The sequence below is a fragment of the Hakea prostrata genome, chromosome 2 (assembly GCF_041222555.1).
Source record: "Hakea prostrata isolate BN-2017 chromosome 2, UWA_Hpros_2, whole genome shotgun sequence".
Classification (NCBI taxonomy): domain Eukaryota; kingdom Viridiplantae; phylum Streptophyta; class Magnoliopsida; order Proteales; family Proteaceae; genus Hakea; species Hakea prostrata.
In genome coordinates, this window is record NC_142601.1 from 59,370,337 (window position 1) to 59,391,148 (window position 20,812).

General features: G+C 38.4%; 3 pseudogenes across 3 annotated transcripts; all 3 read left to right on the plus strand.

Moving 5' to 3' along the window:
• Positions 1 to 4,820: 4,820 nt before the first annotated feature.
• On the plus strand, positions 4,821 to 7,098 carry LOC149025324 (transmembrane 9 superfamily member 11 pseudogene; annotated as a pseudogene).
• A 1,938-nt stretch (positions 7,099 to 9,036) lies between these two features.
• LOC149025325 (transmembrane 9 superfamily member 11 pseudogene) lies at positions 9,037 to 12,722 on the plus strand (annotated as a pseudogene). The gene is made up of 2 exons (XR_016171721.1): positions 9,037 to 11,602; positions 12,409 to 12,722. The product of XR_016171721.1 is annotated as a transmembrane 9 superfamily member 11 pseudogene (transcript).
• A 4,010-nt stretch (positions 12,723 to 16,732) lies between these two features.
• LOC149025326 (transmembrane 9 superfamily member 11 pseudogene) lies at positions 16,733 to 19,652 on the plus strand (annotated as a pseudogene). Of its 2 annotated transcripts, none has more exons than XR_016171723.1 (2): positions 16,733 to 16,965; positions 17,162 to 19,652. The product of XR_016171723.1 is annotated as a transmembrane 9 superfamily member 11 pseudogene, transcript variant X2 (transcript). The 2 variants fall into 2 exon arrangements; XR_016171722.1 differs by having other exon boundaries at positions 16,734 to 16,965; positions 17,101 to 19,652.
• Positions 19,653 to 20,812: the final 1,160 nt, after the last annotated feature.

Consider the following 20,812-nt stretch of genomic DNA (forward strand, 5'->3'; position numbering starts at 1 on the left):
ATATGGTTTGTTTTACATTTTTGATTGATCTATCTTTTTTATTTATTTCTTTGTTACTTGTTCTAGCTGATAATTTCTAGTTTGCTTCCTTTGAGTGTATTAGTAAAAAAGAAGATAAAATTTTGGTAATATCTTAAAAAGTATAGACATTCTAAAACTATGCTAAGTTAGTAGTTGGTCTCTTTCTTATAAGATAGTTAGAAGAAATAATATATATTTTTTAATTAATTATTCTAAATTTTATATCATAAAATAAAGAATTAATGAAAAAATTTGTGGAGAAGGAAGAAAATAATTTCATTTTACTAAGAGGAACTGTCACAAGAAATTAAGGGCAATTTAGGAGTTATAAAATTATCTAACTATGACTAAACATAATTTAATAATATAGTGTATTATTGTAATTTGTGCAAATTAATAGTGTTTTTTTTTTTTTTTGGGAACAGAAGACTTTTATAGATAAAGGATCGGGATATTACATGTGTCATCTCCAATGGTCAAACTTACGACAACTTCACTAAGAGGTATGGGCCTTACCGACCACCCTTCATTGGCATAAATAAAAAAACCTTGTGTATGCAAATCCATAGTGATGAACAATTTATGTTAGCCTAGAATGCAACTAACAAAGATCCTTTGAAAAAGTTGGGGTTGGGTTAGCTTTGGTTTTTTGGAAATGAAGTTCATTTAAGCTAATTTGCATATACATCGCACTTCATTCCAAAGAAATTTGAATTCTTATTATAGTGGCGATCTTCTCTTCCTCGTCTACCTTTCCATGAGTGTATGATCCACGTTGTTCTACCCTAACACATACAAACCCACATATAATATATTGCACTAAGGAAATCCAACATTAGTTTATGGTCCACTAAAGGGACTTACATGTAAAAATCTCTAAAAAAAAAGGTAAATTACAATGTTTTTGGGTCGGACGTTTTGGTATGAAACCGAGCACCAAGCTGATTAGAAAAGATGAGCTATTTGAAAACAATGCTCACATGACCACAAAATGATCTGTTTTCTTGGACCTGATTAAGGACTCATTGCTTCAACAAATTTCTTTAAAACCGGTTTGGTTTGGTTTGGAAGACAGGGAATCATTTGGAAAATTGATTGCAGTGGACTAATTGAAAATCACATTGAACATGAAGAACAAAACCATAACTTAACCGAAAACAATACAAAACCGATATTAATGGTAAAGCTCCCCATGTACAACAATAGTGAAACGGTCGGTTTGGTCCATGTTTGAGTGGTTCAGCCATTATCAATACTGTCCACCTTAGAACCAAGGTTTAAAGTATCTTAGGATACTATACGATACTAATCGATACGTATCCATATTTGATCCAACTGATGCGATACATCTCGATACGTCTCTCCATTGAATTATACTAAAATACATTAACCAAAACGATACAATACTCGATACAAGACGATACGTCTTGTAAAATCACCTGACCGATACGATACTCAATACCGATACTTTAAACCTTGCTTAGCACCCTTGAATACTCTTCAATCTTGGGCAAAAAAAGAATACTCTTCAATATGAACATATTTGAGAGGGTTCAAAATCTTCAGATTTGCTACTCACATGGATATAGGTGGGGAGAAATCTGAACCCTTTGTAAGGTATGGGTATCACATACGGATTTTTATTTGCGGCAGCAGCAGGAGCTGCTGCCGACGATTCAGATTTACCCACATTAATAAATTTTGATCGAATGGTTGAAAATCAATAGACAGGATTTATTTGTAAATATTTATTTTTTATTTTTACACTTTAAAGGTTTAAAGTTTATTAATTTACAAAACGAATCCCTCGTATACCCACTTCCAAATGAGCAGTAACAAAGCCTATGTCCATCCATTCGGCAGACCCGTGACCCGAAGTTTCGTCGCAAGCGTTTGCTCATCGTTGCCGTCTAACATCCAAACAACGCAAATCGCAGGTCGGAGAAGACCTGGAATACTCTGAAGCAGGTAGCAAGGTAAGTTAGAACACACCGGTGTATCTATCACTCATGGCATCCAAAAATGTGACTGGCTTTCCAGTTCGCACACAGTGGTTTATGTGAAAGACGAGCCAAATCGGTGGAGTTCTACGCAAAGGCATTTGAATACTCAGTTCGCCGGCTCGACGAATCTCACAGGTATTTTTATTTTATATATATTTTTCACCTGCCAAATCTGAATTCTGGGTTGATTAATTATGTTCTTTCTCTCTTGTGGCTGGATATGACTATGAGTTAAGTCATACAACAGATGGGAGAGCTGGAGAGTGGGCAAACGACGATAGCCTCACGCCGGCACATCAACATGAGACGGATGGAAGAAGTGGTGAAGTACAGATACCTGGAAGTGGGCGGAGAGGAACCCAGTGGAAGTGTGCTTCGCTTCTCAAACGTCGACGAGGCTTACAACAAGGCCGTGGACAATGGGGCTGTGCCGGTCAGTCCACCTCAGGAGAAGCCTGCTGCTCACACTCATCATCATCACAGGGATTGTTGGTGTCGTCGCATACAATCACAACAACGATGACGATGGCGAAACTCGACCACGACTTCAACCTCGTCATCTCCTTCTTCTTCATCATCAACCTCCACGATCCTCACTGATTCCATCAAATCCGTGTGCTGTCGATTTCCCGATTCCTGCTTCTATCACTTTGGCCTGTTCATCGTTTCAGATTTCTTAAGGTCCCTTTGGCCTATTCATCGTTTCAGATTTCGTTTGTGGTCAGTATTATTTGTTATGGAAAGCTCATCATCGAAGAAGGTACTGGCGAAGTCTGCAGGTGGAGGTGGTGGTGGAACGATGAAGAGGCGGAGCACACAAAGGGTTTGGGAATTTAGGGATTCCGTCCGTTCGAGGGATTGATTTGTAAATTTCAAGACTTTTAAACTTTTAGATAAAATAATAACTATTTATATTTACATATATACTCTTTGTTTCTCTTTTACAGCCGTTTGATGTAATTTTGTTTATGTGGGTAAATCTGAGCCGTCGGCAGCAGCTGCATGCTGCTGCCGCAAATAAAAATCCCTCCATCTAAGTGAGGTCTTTTTCTCGAATGAAAGGTAGAGATTTGTCCACAACTGTACCCACTTTAGCTGATTTGGATTAACGAAATTCTTATTCTTTTGAACTAATTCCAAAAATCGTGCTTGTTATTTTTTTAACTTGTGATTCTCATGTTACCTTCTGTTTTGTAACTGCATGCATTTATTGTGTAAATGAAAAATCTTAATTGCATTTTCTTTCAAATGAAATGACATTATAATAATTTAATCGATTGCATTTATATTTATGATTGTTAAGAGGAAAAATATCCTTTCATATTTTTATCGCTCATAAACTTTTATGATCATTCTTACATTTTTATGGTCATTTTTATATTTAAGATTGTTAAGAATATTTAAGGTATTGGAAGAAACTAATGATAGACGAATAAGAACTATTTTTCAATTTGAAGAGGCGGTGTCGCTTTCTTCCTGTCATTCTAATCATTTTTCCTATTCTCAACTAAATTTTATCCCTTTGGAACATGGATCTAGAATTCTAATTAAACATACTTATGTTTAGAAGTTCAGATATCGAGATTCTATGAGAGCTATAAGCCTATAACCATTTGATTTTGCCTCTTTCTTAGGCTGTATTTGGCATCATTTATGGAAGTCATTACCATTTAAAAATCAGTTTTAGAGGTGAAATGTAACCTGTCATATACAGTTGAATCTCACTTCCAAAAGGTTTTGATTGTATCATCATATTGGCCACAAGTCCATTGGACACCTGTGATATCCATTCCAATAGCCCATAATACAGTTTATATATATATATATCTATATTTTTTGGTAGAATACAGTTTATACTTATGACGAACAAAAAGAAAATGTAAAATGTAAACAGGTTATCTTTGACAATCAAGGTCAAAAGTCAGTCTAGAATATTCAAAATTTCTTGGGGTTTGAAATTATTTTTTTTTTTTTTTTTTTGGGATGAAAGAAAAATCTATTATCTTACTAAAAACGCTTACAAATATCAGTTTGGAATCCATTAGTTTCTATTGCATGAGTAGATGCTATTATAGTTAGATTAACAAACCAAAATTGGAGCATTGGGGGAGGGGAAGTTGTCATTCGTAGTTGTTTGTATTGTCTTAGTAACATTCATTAACCTAGTGATTACATTAAGATGCCATGTTCTTGCTATCGGTTTTGGTAAGAAAGATGGTAGCGCATGATGATTATTTCACATCTCTCGTATTTTTAGCCCTTGTGTTGTGTTGTCTTGTCAATTCTTATTTTTAGACCAAAAAGTGTCGCTTCCAGTTCATCCATTGTATATAATTTTTCAAAATTGTTGAACCTTATATGTCCACCCGCGTATACACCCATGTTTCTATTCACTTGTTAGATATTCTTGCACACATCAAAATAACATTATTAGTTTGTGGTATGTTGGCACAAATATTGTCTTCAAAGTATTGAAGTAGCACTAAATTATTTTGTATTGATATTTCCTGGGGATTGAAGCGGTTTTCCTCATTTTGCTGTATCTATAAAACTACGATCCATTGGTTTATGTGAGATAGCACCATCAATGGATTGGGTATTTTTTGTGTAAATACCCTAAAGTTTCTCTCTTTCCATACTGAAATAAAAAGTAATTATAAAAATTGAGAAAAACCATTTGACAGTTGACTTATCAATTTGTGAAAGAATGTATGTGGAAAAATATATATGCTTTCTCTCTCTAGTGTTTTCTTTACCTTACATCGTCAGTAGCAACTGCTTCCTTTCCCTCTGAAACATTCTTCTCAAGCACTTATGGACTCGTACTAATATCACGGTTATTGCCGCTGGATTAAGTTTGTATTTCCTCGAAAAGCTTTCTAGAATTAAATTGGTTTCCTCCACCTGGTTCTTCATCTTGGTTTACTTCCATATCAAACGAGAACCATTCAAAAACAGAGGGAAGATGCTCTGTTTTTGCCAACCTTGGTTCTGGTTCTTATCTTCCTTGTTGATTCTTCAATCTTGCAATGGGTTTTACCTTCGGGATAGTTATCCTCACAAATACACTGTTGGTGACCCATTATTCGTGAAAGTCAATTCCCTTACTTCGATACTCACTCAGATTCCCATCAGCTATTACAGTCTCCCATTCTGCAAACCTATGGAGGGCGTGGCCAGCAGTAAGGGAAACCTCGGTGAATTTCTCATGAGGGATAGAATTGAGTATTCTTCACCTTACAGGTTTCTGATGCATACCAATGAGACCGAGATCTTTCTTTGCCAGACTGATTCTTTATCTCCTGGTGACTTCAAGATATTGACGAGCAGGATCGAGGAAATGTATAAAGTAAATCTGAACCTGGAAGATCTTCCTGCTTTACGATATGCGATGAGGTCGAGAGGCGGTTTCCCTCTCCGATGGAGGGGTTACCCTGTTGGGATCAGAGTTCAAGATGAATACTATGTGTACAACCATTTGAAATTCACAGTTAAGATTCACGATTATGGGGAGGAGACCAATTTGGCAAGAGTTATGGAGACTAGCCATGCTGTAGAGATGATTCCCACAGTCAACAAGTCTAGTTCAGATGTGCCGAGTTACATGGTTGTTGGGTTCGAGGTAGTTCCCTGCAGTTACCAGCACAATGAAAATTCGGTGAAGAAGATGAACATGTACGATAAATATCCATCACCTATTCGATGTGATCCCTCAGAGGTTGCAATGGTTGCTAAGCAAGGTCAACCATTGGTCTTCACCTACGAAGTTTCATTCATTGAGAGCGATATCAAGTGGCCTTCGAGATGGGATGCATATCTGTTCGCGCAGGGTTCCAGATTCCAGTGGTTCTCGTTTCACAATTACGGAACGGTGATCACATTCCTTGCTGGTATTGTGCTAGTGATCTTCTTGAGGACTGTTCGAAGACACCTCACTCGCTATGAGGAGCTCGACAAGGAAGCTCTGGCGACGCAGATAAACGAGGAATTATCTGGGTGGAAGCTTCTTGTGGGAGATGTCTTCAGGGCTCCAAACCATAGGGGACTTCTCTGTATAATGGTTGGAACTGGGATTCAGATTCTCGGAACGGGAGCTCTAACACTCTTGTTTGCTGCCCTGGGATTAACACATCCAGCTTATCCTGGCACTCTCATCATCATCATCATGTGTATGCTTTTCTTCTATTTGATCCTTGGAATTGCAGGTGGCTATGTTTCTGTACGCCTTTGGAGGACGATAGGATGTGACGATTACAAGGGATGGGTTCGGATCTCATTCAAGACTACTTTCTTCTTCCCCAGTTTTGGTTTTCTGATATTCTTCACTTTAAATTTTCTTCAATTGTCCAGCCACAGTACAACAGCCATTCCCTTTTCACAACTTTTAATTCTGATTTTGCTCTGGTTCTGCATCTCTGTGCCTCTTACTCTTTTTGGGGGCTACCTTGGCGTTAAAGCACCTCAAATTGAATACCCAGTTAGGAGAACCAATTTGATCCCTCGTGAAATCCCAGCTAAGAAATACCCATCTTGGTTGTTGGCTCTTGGAACAGGATCTCTTGTATTTGGAACACTCTTCATTGAGCTCTTCTTCCTAATGTCTGGCGTTTGGTTCGGCCGTGGTTACCACACTATTGGAATCTTATTCATCGTTATGATTCTCCTTGTGGTAGTCTGCGCTGAAGCTTCCATAGTCGCCACATACATTCATCTCTGTGGGGAGGACTGGAGGTGGTGGTGGAAATCCTTCTTTGCTTCTGGTTCAGTTGCCATTTACATTTTCTTCTACTCCATCTACTTCCTCATATTCAAGCTTCGAGGTTTGGGCGGCCCTGTCTCAGTTACCATTTACCTTGGCTACTCACTTTTGATGGTTATAGCGATGATGTTGGCAACTGGCACCGTTGGGTTCCTTTCTTCCATTTGGTTTGTGCATTACCTGTTTTCTTCAGTGAAACTAGATTGAGCTTCCCTCGCACTAGGTGCTGTTGTTTGACCCAGAAGAAATTTCAACACTTCAACTCGCATATCCTGGGTTCATCTAGATTTTTCAATTTAAATTACAATTTTGTTGAGCAAGTAGTATTAATAAATAAGTAAGAATAACAAATATATATATATATATATAATAAGATACTCATTTACATTGACGATGTAAGATACTTATTCACATTGACGATGTGGGTGCCATGTTGCAGATATTCTTTCACAAATAACAAATTGGTAAATCTCCTCTTTTTCTGCACATGATAATTTTATTATTATTTTCAGTCATTTACATTAACGGTGTGGTTGCCACGTCGCAGATATTCTTTCACAAATAACAAATTGGTATAACATATAGATTCCTTTTAGGGCTTGTTTGGTTACATGAATCCAACGATTTGAAATCTTTGAATTCATGAATGCGAGATTTATATCCATTTGGTCATGAAATCCATGAATTCATGAAATCTAGAGATTCATATTTTTACATTAAAATCTAGAGATTTCACTTCTATTATAAAAACGCTAAATATTTGTGCATTCATAAAAATCATGTTGACCAAATAGTTTTTTAGGATGAATCCATTGATTTCATTCAACAACCAAACAGTTAATTTTACTCTATAGATTTGAAATCCCTAGATATTTAAAATCTTCAAACTCATATAATCAAATAGGGCCTTTGACAATTAGTAATATGGTATATCATTTTAAATATTCACTTCATTCCAAAGAAATTTGAATTATTAGCCTTATGCTATGACACTTTCGTTTTTTTATAGTGGAGATCCTCCCCACCCGGTTTACCCTTCCACTTACACCCACACTCACGCGAGTATATGACCACATTGCTCTACCCTAACATAGGTAGACCCTATGAGGGAGGGTGAATGGGTGGAAGGGCAGGTTGGATGGAGAGGATCTAAACCTTCTTCGTCAACTAAGCAAACCCGATTAAGGATTTTTTTTTTTGGGGGGGGGGGGGGGAGAGGGGGATTAACGCTTTTAAGGTTTTGAGCCAAAATCTCATTGAATGGTTCAATGAGCGCCTCTATGCCTACGGTCAACTAAGCAAATGAAAAAAAATCTTATGTTGTGCACACCACCACAATGCGCCACATGAAATACCCTAAACAAAGGGTTGAGGTTAAATGACTGCTTTTAAGTGAAAGGAACCCAGTTTTGAGATCCATTTACTAAATAACACCCCGCCCCCCGCCCATTACCAAGAAAACCAATTCAAACACTCCTTACAATTAGACTTCTGTCTATTTTGGAACTTCATCCTCCATGGTTCCTCTTCTCGTTGAGAACCCAGTAACAAAAACAAAATTAAGGGTAAGGAATGTAATAGTTTCAAATTTCTAAGGGGTCAATGTAAGAATTTTTTTTGAAGCAAGAGAGTTTTATATATAAAGATAGGGGTATTACATATGTTGTCCGCAAGGGTCGAACGCATAACATATTCACTAACGATTATGAGTCTTTACCACTCAACAACCCTACATTAGCCCATTTAAGAATTTTCTTTTAGATTTTGAATGATTATATGATTCTTTGTCTGCAAGGGGATGCAGTGATATTATTTGTCTACAAGGTATTGCACATAAATTTTTTTTTCTTTTGGGGCACTCAAATATGCTGAAAACAAAAAGCTTTCTACTTCTGATCTCATGTGCTTTCCGAGTCGTAATCAATAGCTAAAACAATTCTACAAAGAAAATAAGATAAAATCTAGATTCTTATTCATCACATTCTAAGGAAGCATATAGAAAAAAAAAATTGAAAGAACCCGCAAAATTTGTGTCGTTGAAGCGTTTTGCGTTTATCGGTTTATGTTGTTCTTTTCCAAGACATTGGGTGCTTTTACCCGTGTGGTTGTGCACTACTCTGCACAACCGCTGAGCAAATCCGTTTAAGGTTTTTTTTTTTTTTTTTTTTTTTTTTTTTTGTGGGTAATAACCCCAAAAATCTCATTGAATGGTTCGATGGGCGCCTCTATGCCTACGGTACGATTCCACATCTCAGTCCAACCGCAGAACCGGTTTTCTCCATGATTTTAAGGAAATGCACCAGAAATTCTGATTTTGAGAAAGGTGTATACTGACATTTCAGAGGAAGAAGAAAGGTGCCTTCAACTGTTAAAACGAGGAATAGATGAAAACTAACTTTGATCCCAGATTCCGCCACCAGGTTTCAGACGCTTCGCATGTCTCCATTGTTTCAGAAATCCCTGAAAATGGAGGAGTTATTTTCTTTCGGTCTCTATCTCTGTGTCTAATGTAGTCGTTTACTTTAAAGGTCAGTTGTCTTTTAATCTTTCCCATTGAAACATTCCCAAGAACTCGTTGTAATTGTCACTGCTATTATTGCCGCTGGATTAATAGATTTTAGTTGGAAATTTCTGAATTGGTCTCCTCCACCGGTTTCTTGATCTCTGTTCTTCCTCGATCGGACAAGAACCATGGTAAGACAAGGGAAGATGCGCTGTTTCTATCAAATTTGGGTTTGGGTCTTGTCTTCTTTCTTGATTCTTCAATCCGGAGATGGGTTCTACCTTCCGGGCAGTTTTCCTCACAAACACGGTGTTGGCGACTCGTTATCAGTGAAAGTGAATTCCCTTACTTCGATCGACACTGAGATTCCCTTCAGCTATTACAGTCTTCCATTCTGCAAACCTGTGGAAGGCGTGAAGGACAGTGCAGAAAACCTCGGTGAGCTTCTCATGGGGGATAGGATCGAGAATTCGCCTTACAAGTTTCGGATGAACACCAATGAGACGGAGACCTTTGTCTGCCAAACTAATCCTTTATCTGCTGATGAATTCAAGATTCTGACGAAGAGGATCGATGAAATGTATCAGGTAAACCTGATTCTAGACAATCTTCCTGCAATCCGGTACACGAAGAAAGAAGACCTCGTCCTCCGATGGACAGGTTACCCTGTTGGGATCAAGGTTCAAGATGTACACTACGTGTTCAACCATTTGAAATTCACAGTTTTGATTCATAAGTACGAGGAGACCAATGTGGCTGGAGTAATGGGGACTGTCGATGCTGCAGATGTGATTCCCACAATTGACAAGGCTGGATCAGATAAGCCCGGGCTATATGGTTGTCGGGTTCGAGGTGGTTCCTTGCAGTTTCCAGCACAATGTCGACTCAGTGAAGAAGATGAAGACGTACGATAAATACCCATCACCCATTCGATGTGCTCCCAGCACGGTTGGAATGGTCGTTAAGCAAGGTCAACCGTTGGTTTTCTCTTACGAAGTGTCATTCGTGGAAAGCGATATCAAGTGGCCTTCAAGATGGGATGCATATTTGAAGATGGAGGGCTCCAAGGTCCACTGGTATTCGATTCTCAATTCTTTGACTGTGATCACATTCCTCGCTGGAATTGTGCTGGTGATCTTTTTGAGGACTGTTCGAAGAGACCTTGCTCGCTATGAGGAGCTCGACAAGGAAGCCCAGATGCAGATGAATGAGGAATTGTCTGGATGGAAGCTTGTTGTGGGAGATGTCTTCAGGGCTCCAAACCATAAGGAACTTCTCTGTATATTGGTTGGTGATGGAACTCAGATTCTTGGAATGGCAGTTGTGACAATCTTGTTTGCTGCACTGGGATTCATGTCTCCAGCTTCTCGTGGTGCTCTTATTACGGGTATGCTGTTCATCTATTTGATTCTTGGAATTGCAGCAGGTTATGTTTCTGTGCATCTTTGGCGGACCATTGGACGAGGTGATAAAGAGGGGTGGGTTTCAATCTCATTTAAGGCTGCCTGTTTCTTCCCAGGTATTGCTTTTCTGATATTATCCACTTTGAATTTCCTCTTGTGGGGTAGCCACAGTACTGGAGCCATTCCCTTTTCGCTGTTTGTTGTTCTGATCTTGCTCTGGTTCTGCATATCTGTGCCTCTTACCCTTGTGGGTGGGTACTTTGGAGCTAAGGCACCTCAAATTGAGTTCCCAGTTAGGACCAATCAGATTCCCCGTGAAATCCCAGCTCAGAGATACCCATCTTGGTTGTTGGTTCTTGGAGCAGGAACTCTTCCTTTTGCAACACTCTTTATCGAGCTTTTCTTCATACTGTCCAGCATTTGGATGGGTCGTGTTTACTATGTCTTTGGATTCTTGTTCATTGTTATGATACTCCTTGTTGTAGTCTGTGCTGAAGTGTCCTTAGTCCTCACTTACATGAATCTCTGTGTGGAGGACTGGAGGTGGTGGTGGAAATCCTTCTTTGCTTCTGGTTCAGTTGCCATTTACATTTTCTTCTACTCCATCAACTATCTCATATTCGATCTTAAAAGTTTGAGCGGCCCTATCTCAGCTACCCTTTACCTTGGTTACTCACTCTTCATGGTTATCGCGATTATGTTGGCCACAGGCACTGTTGGGTTCCTTTCTTCCTTTTGGTTTGTGCATTTCCTGTTCTCTTCAGTGAAAATGGATTGAGCTCTGCCCACCCCATGTGATGTTTTTCAACGAGATTGGCGCAACATACAGGAAAATTGAAGAACACAACATGAATATGCCTTGGTTTTATTAGCCACCGGTCCTCAGATTCTTTTGTTTGTAAACTTGGTAAAGGTAATAATGACCTCATCCAGTTTTGATTCATTTTTGAGTAGGTAGTTGATCCACGGATTCTTTCTTTTTTTGCACCTTAAGAGATTCATAGAAACTTATGCTTGTAGTTGCAGGTGTCTTTTTTCTTTTTTCCTTTTTAGAACTTCAATGGATTAATGAAGGAGAGGGATTTTGATTTTGATGTTTCCAATCTAATATTGTCCAAATATCTTATTTGAGCGGTTTGTTTTCTACCTCTCATGTGACACTACGAGGTGTTCTCATTTTCAGGGCTTGTCTTCTGCTTTTTCATAAACCTTGAATTTGTCATAAGAAAACAACTGCATTAGGAGCTGTAGATAACTCTGTATCATTTACAGACCTAATGCACCTAAAGTATGAATGAATGATCTTTTTACCAGACAGCTCTACCTTGAATTGTATTCATGTATTTTTACAATTCAGTAACAACAGAATTCAGGACTATGTATACCATTTATGCCCAAGACCTATCATTTGGTCAGATAGTTTACTGGTCATTTTGGTTCTTCTTTATACTCTGGTTTATATACTTCTATCTTTAGTCTAAGTTTCTTCCATTGGATTGAAGAAGGTGTTTGCTGGATTGTGCTGTAAACTGGTTGACTCCTGCCTTCCATTGATGTCACTCCATACTACCCTTGTGATATGTATGCTTGGCTACGGCACTAGTAGTATTATCCAGTACTACACTTCTATAAGAAAATTACAGGCTCTGAACAGTCCAATGCATGTTTCACTTCACAAACACTTTAGAATTCCTCATTTCAGTTCTGTATATTTTCCAGGATCTACCCGTTGACAGATTGGACAGCAATTTTGAGTTAGTGCGTAGAAAACATGATCTGGATTGATTAACAACACATGGCTGAGTTCCAGAAACAATTGAGCAAAACCCTAAAGTCTTAAGCAGATAAAAGTTTGAACTATTAGAGGACATTCAAATCTTGACTGGAAATGTAGGTACTCTTTCCGACCAAGCTATTGGAAATGCTGAAATAACTTGTGCAATCAGGTGGTTGGTTTTTTACTGTCCAATCCCTGCAAAAGAATTTGAGTAGGTTGTGGCTTAGGTAGAATGCTAGAGGAAGGCAGTTTTTGAGAAATGGTTCAAAGTCTTGAATTAGTAACTCACTTTTTGACTATGTAAATCTGAGGCCTCAAGTATCAGTTATGTATGATAATGTAGCTGCTACTACTGGTCAGCTGGTTGAGTTTGCAATGTCATAATTAAACCAGAGAAGTCCTGTAATATATGTATTCTGAAACTCTTTCTTTGGCTAATTCAAAAGAAGAAGAAAATTAATTAAGAGACTGGTGATAAATCACTGGAAGTCAGATTTACATTAGTTGTTCCTTCTAGTAGTACATAAAGTGCTACAGTAGACCCTTGGCATGATCCTGGTGAGGATAGTTGGTCGAATGAAAGCAAAGATACTCAACTTGTTTATGTAGAGGCAAGATTAATTGTACTTGGTTTTATATTGCACCAGATGCCTTGCCAAGAAAGAAAGAAAATATTGCACCAAAGGGCAGAGGCAAGATCAATTGCATCTGTTCTTTTTTCGGTAAAACAAGATTTATAGCACTTCGTTCAGCTAAATGTGGTCCTCAATGGACAGGTGTCTCTTCGTCACTACTGGGAGGTTATCTCCCAGCACCAGAGGGATTTTTGCAGAATTTGGATCTTTCCACTCAGCCGGTCCATACAATTAAATATCCACACTCACATGAGTATGGGACATTACCCATACAATGCTTGTCTGTACCACAGCAAGTCAGTGTGAGTCCCACATTCATGTGAGTGAAGGTGTATGACTGTATGAATAAGTTGCGTGAAGAGGATCTAGACACATTTGTGCACTCCTAGGGTTTCCATCTCACTGTCTCAAGAGACAATTGACAAACGGCTTGGAGGAGGCAAAGATGTTGGGTTGGGGATCCTTATCACTACTAGCGGTCACTCCGTAGAGCTTAAAGGGGTTGGTTTCTTGGATCCTCAAACTGGTATAAGGAAAACAAACCGGGTCACTGGATAGGACCTATAGGTGTTGGTTCCTTGGATCCTCAACCGGTACAAGGGAAAACAAACTGAGTCACTCGATCAAGTCTGGAGGGGTTGGTTCCTTGGATCCTCAAACCGGTACAAGGGGCAACAAACTAAGTCAAAGTAACATGTGTCTATTTTTTATTCGTCTATCAAATTTTGGTATATCAATATGAAAACCCTAAACTATCGCAGGGTTGCTCGATTGATAATGATCAACTCCTCTTAATGAAGAGGTTGCGGGTACAGGCGAATGGAAAATGTAATATTCTCATCACCTTTATATAAAAAGTGCTCTAGTACCCCCAAAAAAAAAAAAAATCCTTGAACAACATTGAAGGGTTGTACAACTAGTAATGACCAACGTCTCTTGATGAAGAGATCATGGATTTAATTCTCGTTGATGGTATATTGAAAGTATACAACAATGGCTACCTTGTGCAAGGTTTAAAGTATCCCACGATACCATGCGATACTAGCCGATACGTGTCCGTATTTGATCCAACCGATACGATACATCTCGATACGTCTCTCTATTAAATTACACTAAAATACATTAGCTAGAGCGATACAATACTCGATACAGGACGCTACGTCTCTTAAAATCGCATAACCGATACGATACTCGATACCGATACTTTAAACCTTGACCCTGTGGATGTAGTCAACGTTTTACACCTCCTCCAAAAAAAAAAGTGGATGCAGTCAAGGTTTTATACATTTTAAATTCAAAATAGTAGTGTAGTCATCATCAAAGGAAGTATGAGGTCTTGAATATGACTCGTCTTATTTTTGATAAATTTAAATTCAACTCCTCCTGCCCTTGGGATCGGTTAGATATTTAATGATCTTCACTACTTACAAGGAAGGTTGAATGATTCAATGTCAATATGACTCGATCGATGTTGTTTTGGGTCAATACAAAGAGAGAAAAAAAGCCTACTACACGTCCATGTTGATAATTTAAAAATAAAATGATAGTTTTTCTTGTCCCCCTACAACATACTTAAATTGCAATCTTATCCCTTAAATGCTTTGAAATTATTTTTCAAATATTATACTTTGCCTACTTTTATTATTGCCCCTTGCCGTTAAAAATAATTTGCTAACTAATGGTGTGGCATCTTTTAATTTCTTTTAAATGTCTAAAATAACCTTGAGTGGTAGTTAGTATTGATTTTACTTTTAGTTATAGTACTTTTCTTAGTTTCCACCCTTGGTATAATAGATTAAAAGAACTGACTTTTTATGATTATTCTTCAAATTTAAGCAGCATTAAAGTTAATAATTCGTTCATAAGTCAACAATGAGAGCAGAATAGTAATTTCACATCTATTTCATTTTTAATAGAGTAAAATAGACATTTACATCAATAATTGAATTTTAAAAATGATAAAATGGTCTTTGTACATTAATAGTCACCCAATATCGTTTAAAATGAAAAGCACAATGGTAATTTCGTGGAATACATGATTATCTATAAGTAATTTACAATAATATAAGGACACATTAATAATTATTTTTTTATTAGTGTGAGGTATTAACGTGCATGGTCACTTCAACTATAGGAAAGGAATCTTTCACCTCCTGCATTTTTTCCTTTTTTAATAAAAACTTTTGCCACTTAAAAGCATTGTTTAAGCTCTACGTAAAGAGTGACGAAAAACGGTGAGGCTAAAGGCAAGGTTCCCCTCCCACGTTCCGTTCCGTTCCGTTCCGAAGACTTTGCTTTGCCATTTTATTTTTATTTTTGAAGTGGTGACTTGTTTTGCCAGTTCACTCCCACGCTTCATGATTATTCTTGTATAAACGAAGTTATGCGCCATTCAAGGCAATAAAATCGATCGAGGCAGCAAATTTCTTCCAAATCCAACCCATTTAAGGGTTATTTTTTATGGTCAAAACTTCTATAAAGATATCAATCAGTAACGGTCCAGACCGGCTGGTTTTTCTTGGTATCAGCTGGTCCAATCTGGGTACAGGTAATGAGATTAAATGACCGTTTGATAATCCACTGAAGAACAATTTATAGTGTTTCAGAAAAATTGGTCAAAAATTATTTGGTGAAATTATTTTATTTTGCAAAATTTTTATAACATAAATTGAAATTTATGAAATTTTTTGTTTGGTTACTTGAGTCTGTAGATTTCAAAAATTTAGAGATTTCAAATCTACAGCCTTCAAATCTCTAGAGTCATGGTTCGTAAAATTAACTGTTTGGTTAGTTTGAATTTTTGGAATGAAATTTCTAGATTTATCCTAAAAAAATATTTATTGAATTATGGTTCAAATCTTTAACGCTTTGATAGTATGGGTGAAATCTCTCGATTTCCCCTCATACCCATAAATCTACAGATTTACGATTTTAGTGTAAAAATGTGAATCTCTAGATTTAAGCGAGAGTTTTAGGAGTACTTAGGGGCTGTTTGGTTACATGAGTCTGGAGATTTCAAATATCTAGAAATTTCAAATCGAGTCATAATTTATAAAATTAACTGTTTGGTTAACCAAATATGTGAATTCATTTACGGTTTTTGTGAATATGCAAATGTTTAGAGCTTTTATAGTAGAGAAATCTCTGGATTTCACCCCATACCCTTAAATCTACAAATTCACATTTTTAGTATATAAAGATGAATCTCTAAATTTCATGAATATAGAGATTTTTACAATCAATTAGGAACAAATCTTGCATTCATGAATCCAGAGATTTGAAATCTCTGAATTCATGTAACCAAACAGGCCTTTTATAAAATCTGGCACCTTAAATATAACATGACAAATTTTATAAATTATCTACTTTGAGAAGCAAGTTTTATCAAAGTGTTTCTGTTTCCAGTGTTTTTCGAAACAGAAACATTTGTGAGTTATCAAATTGATCCAAGACCTTGTTTTGAATCGTTTGGATCACGAAGCCCAACATGAAACTGGTTCAATTAACTGGGCAGGTTTGATCCGTGGATCACGGCTTTGTTGTAATTAGTAATAACACGGAGAGTATAGGGGTAGTTGTGTCATTAAACTATTGACGAGACGGTGACGGTGTAAACGTATAATATCCTCATTTCGGGATTCCAGAGAGATCAAGGGTTATAGTCTGAGTCGGAACATCTAGAACACCATTTCCATTTGGTCAGAAGACTCAGAACTTGGAAGGGAGAGGTTTCGGAATCAGGGCTTATTCCTCCTACGAGCAAAGACAGATTTCGGATTCCAGACGATCTCCACAGTTGCAGAAATCTCTAAACGGAGCCGGCTTCGTCTTCGGAATTTTTGAATTTGGCTTTCTATTTTAAAGGTCAGCTTCCTTTTCCATTCCATTCCATTCCCGTAGAAAGTTTTCGGAAGAAAACTCGGTAGTATTGAATATTAATCACCGTTAGCTCTATAGTTCACATATAATTGGAAAGTAATTTTAAGTTTTTATTTCTAGATCTAACTTGATCCCAAGATTTGGTCGTCTCCGCGCATCTTTTGATCTGGGTACCTTCCAGATCTGAAGAAAACCATGCAAAACGTTGCAAGGATGGGCTGTTCCTGTCAGCTATGGATTTGGGTATTGCTTTTCTGCTTGGTTCTTCATCCCGGAGATGGATTTTATCTTCCGGGTAGTTACCCTCATAAATACGAAATCGGCGAGACTTTAGCAGTGAAAGTGAATTCCCTTACTTCCATTGAGGCGGAGATGCCCTTTAGCTATTACAGTCTCCCCTTCTGCAAACCTCCAGAGGGCGTGAGAGATAGCCGAGAAAATCTTGGGGAACTCCTTATGGGGGACAGGATCGAGAATTCTCCGATCAGGTTTAAGATGAACACCAACGAGACCGAGATCTTTCTCTGCCAAACTAGTCCATTGTCGGCCGACGACTTCAGTGTCTTGACCAAGAGGATAGAAGAGATGTATCAGGTGAATCTGATCCTTGATAACCTCCCTGCGATTCGCTATACAAAAAAAGATAATTTCTTCATCCGGTGGACGGGTTACCCCGTCGGTATCAAGGTTCAGGATGTTTATTATATGTTTAACCATTTGAAGTTCACGGTTCTGATTCACAAGTACGAGGAATCCAATATGGCTGGAATGATGGGCACTGGCGATGCTGGTGAGGTGATCCCTACAATGGAGAAGGCCGGATCCAAAGTACCTGGTTACATGGTTGTGGGATTTGAGGTGGTTCCGTGCAGTATCCAGCACGATATGGAAGCGGTAAAGAAACTGAGTATGTATGATAAATACCCATCTCCTATCAATTGCGATCCGACCACTGTGGCAATGGCCGTTAAACAAGGTCAGTCATTGGCCTTCACCTATGAGGTAACTTTTGTCGAAAGTGATATCAAGTGGCCGTCGAGATGGGATGCGTACTTGAAGATGGAGGGTGCTAAGGTCCACTGGTTCTCAATTCTCAATTCTCTTATGGTGATAACCTTCCTTGCTGGTATTGTGCTTGTGATATTCTTGAGGACTGTCCGGCGAGACCTTACTCGTTATGAGCAGCTCGATAAGGAAGCTCAGGCCCAGATGAACGAGGAGCTTTCCGGGTGGAAGCTTGTTGTAGGAGATGTCTTCAGGATACCGAACAATCCAAAACTCCTTTGTATAATGGCTGGAGATGGTGTTCAGATTCTGGGAATGGCTGTTGTGACTATCTTTTTTGCTGCCCTTGGCTTCATGTCTCCAGCTTCTCGTGGGGCGCTTCTAACGGGTATGCTATTCTTTTACATGTTCCTTGGAATCGCAGCAGGTTATGTTGCTGTTAGGCTTTGGAGGACAATCAGCTGTAGCAGTGACGTGGGATGGATTTCAATCTCATGGCAAGCTGCTTGCTTCTTTCCTGGTATCGCCTTTCTGATACTTAGCACTTTGAATTTCCTTTTGTGGGGTAGCCAAAGTACTGGGGCAATTCCTTTGTCCATATTTGTTGTTCTGATTTTGCTCTGGTTCTGCATCTCTGTTCCTCTTACTCTTGTGGGTGGGTACCTTGGGTCTAAGGCTGCACACATTGAATACCCTGTTCGGACCAATCAGATCCCTCGTGAAATCCCTGCCCAAAAGTACCCATCTTGGTTGTTGGTCCTTGGAGCAGGGACTCTTCCTTTCGGTACGCTCTTCATTGAGCTCTTCTTCATACTGTCTAGCATTTGGATGGGCCGTGTCTACTATGTTTTTGGTTTCTTGTTTATAGTACTGTCCCTGCTTGTGGTAGTGTGTGCTGAAGTATCCCTTGTTTTAACTTACATGCACCTCTGTGTTGAAGACTGGAGGTGGTGGTGGAAATCCTTCTTTGCCTCTGGTTCTGTTGCCCTCTACATTTTCTTGTACTGCATAAACTATCTTGTATTTGATCTCAGGAATCTGAGCGGATTTATGTCGTCTACTCTTTTCCTTGGCTACTCACTCTTCATGGTTGTAGCAATCATGCTTGCCACGGGCACAGTTGGCTTCATGTCTTCCTTCTGGTTTGTGCATTACCTGTTCTCTTCAGTGAAACTTGATTGAGCTTCCCCACCTGAAGAAACTTTTATTTTTGAATCACTAGTGGAGATGATCAGAAAAATGGAACAGGACAGCACGTGTGTACCTTGAACCCCTCTATGATGCTGTCCTGAATTTATTCTCTTCTTAAACTTGGTAGAGGTTGTACAATCAGTGCCCAATTTTGATTAATTCCTCAGTTGTTCATTGCTGCATGATACGGTTCTTTCGTTGCATCTTGGGTAGTGGCAGTTGCTCGTAGTTTGTGGAATCAGGTTTTCTCTCTCTATATTTGGTGACTGAGCTGAAGGATCTATGTATTATTATTTATGCAGAGAGTTATTGTCGTCCTTTTTCTTAGTAGAATCGTTTAAATGTTTAAGTTTTTGTTTTTTTGGTGAATGTTTTAATGTTTAAGTTGAGCAAATTCTTTTGATCACTTGTTAATGGAGACCATTTTCAGCATAATTGTGTACTTTGTGTTTGAGACAATTCATTTTTGAGGTAAATGTTATTCATTTATGTGAATGATGGTGGCAATGGCTTTATGACACAAGTTTCCCAATGGCATCTATATCAATTTCTGGTTACTCTAGGTCAACAATAGCGTATCTACTTCTCGTGTGACTGTTTTTCGGAGCTGTTCTAGCAGTCCATCACATTGTCTTATACATTTTTCTCTTAGTTTATGCAACTGTATGATCGTCAATATAATGATTATTGCATTATCAGCTGACCTAGAGTCCAAAGCATTGGGCTGCAAGCTGTAAGCTTGTTCCATTGTGACCAAGTGGTCATAGGCTTGAGTATGGAAAACCCCTTCTTTTTGTGGAAGTTGTGAAACTGGGTACATTTTCCCCAAAGTCCCTGGGCACTGGTTTATTCGTTAGCCTAGAATTAGGAATCTTAACTATTTTCCCCCACCAGGGAGGAGATAAACCCAGATGATGAGAGTCCAGATTTCTCCCAAATATAGGAAACTTTCCCAAACTAAGACTATATTTTCAACCAAAAGTTTTAAAGAGCAGCAAGTCGAAAACGAAAAATCAACAGTTTGGTTGTCTTGAATACCGGTGAATTGGTGACTGCGAGGGAGTATAACCATTATTTCTTAAGGGTCATCTTTTCTCATACTCACAATCACCGATAGTCTCTCCTTATGCACGCCTCTCACATTTTCTCTTCAACAGTTGGTGAAGGTGCAAGAAGTAGATGTAGCTGAAGTTTGTAATGCATCAAATTTTCTTTGATTGTTAATGAACGTGATTTAATCCCTGAAAAGAAGCATTCCCTCCCTTTTCCCATCGGTTTGTGTTGCTCTCAGATGGTTGGTGAAGGTGCAAGAAGTAGATGTAGCAGAATTTTATTGTAGTGCATCAAATTTTCCTTGATGTTACAGTTGAGTTAATGAACGTGACCTAATCCCTATGTGATACCAACAATTCTGGCTGAACTGTCCAAGAGGATAATAAAGTTCAAAGAAAAAGAAAAGAAAAAAACGCAGGAAGTGAGATATCCAGATGCATTTATGATGGAATCTAAAATGGCTGAGGAATCCACATAATCATCAATACCAGTAAATTTTCCCCATGAGCTTGCACGGTTAGATTCTCACCTGTATTTGATCAGGTCATGTTTACAGAAGCATTTGACACTTTTCCTATACTCT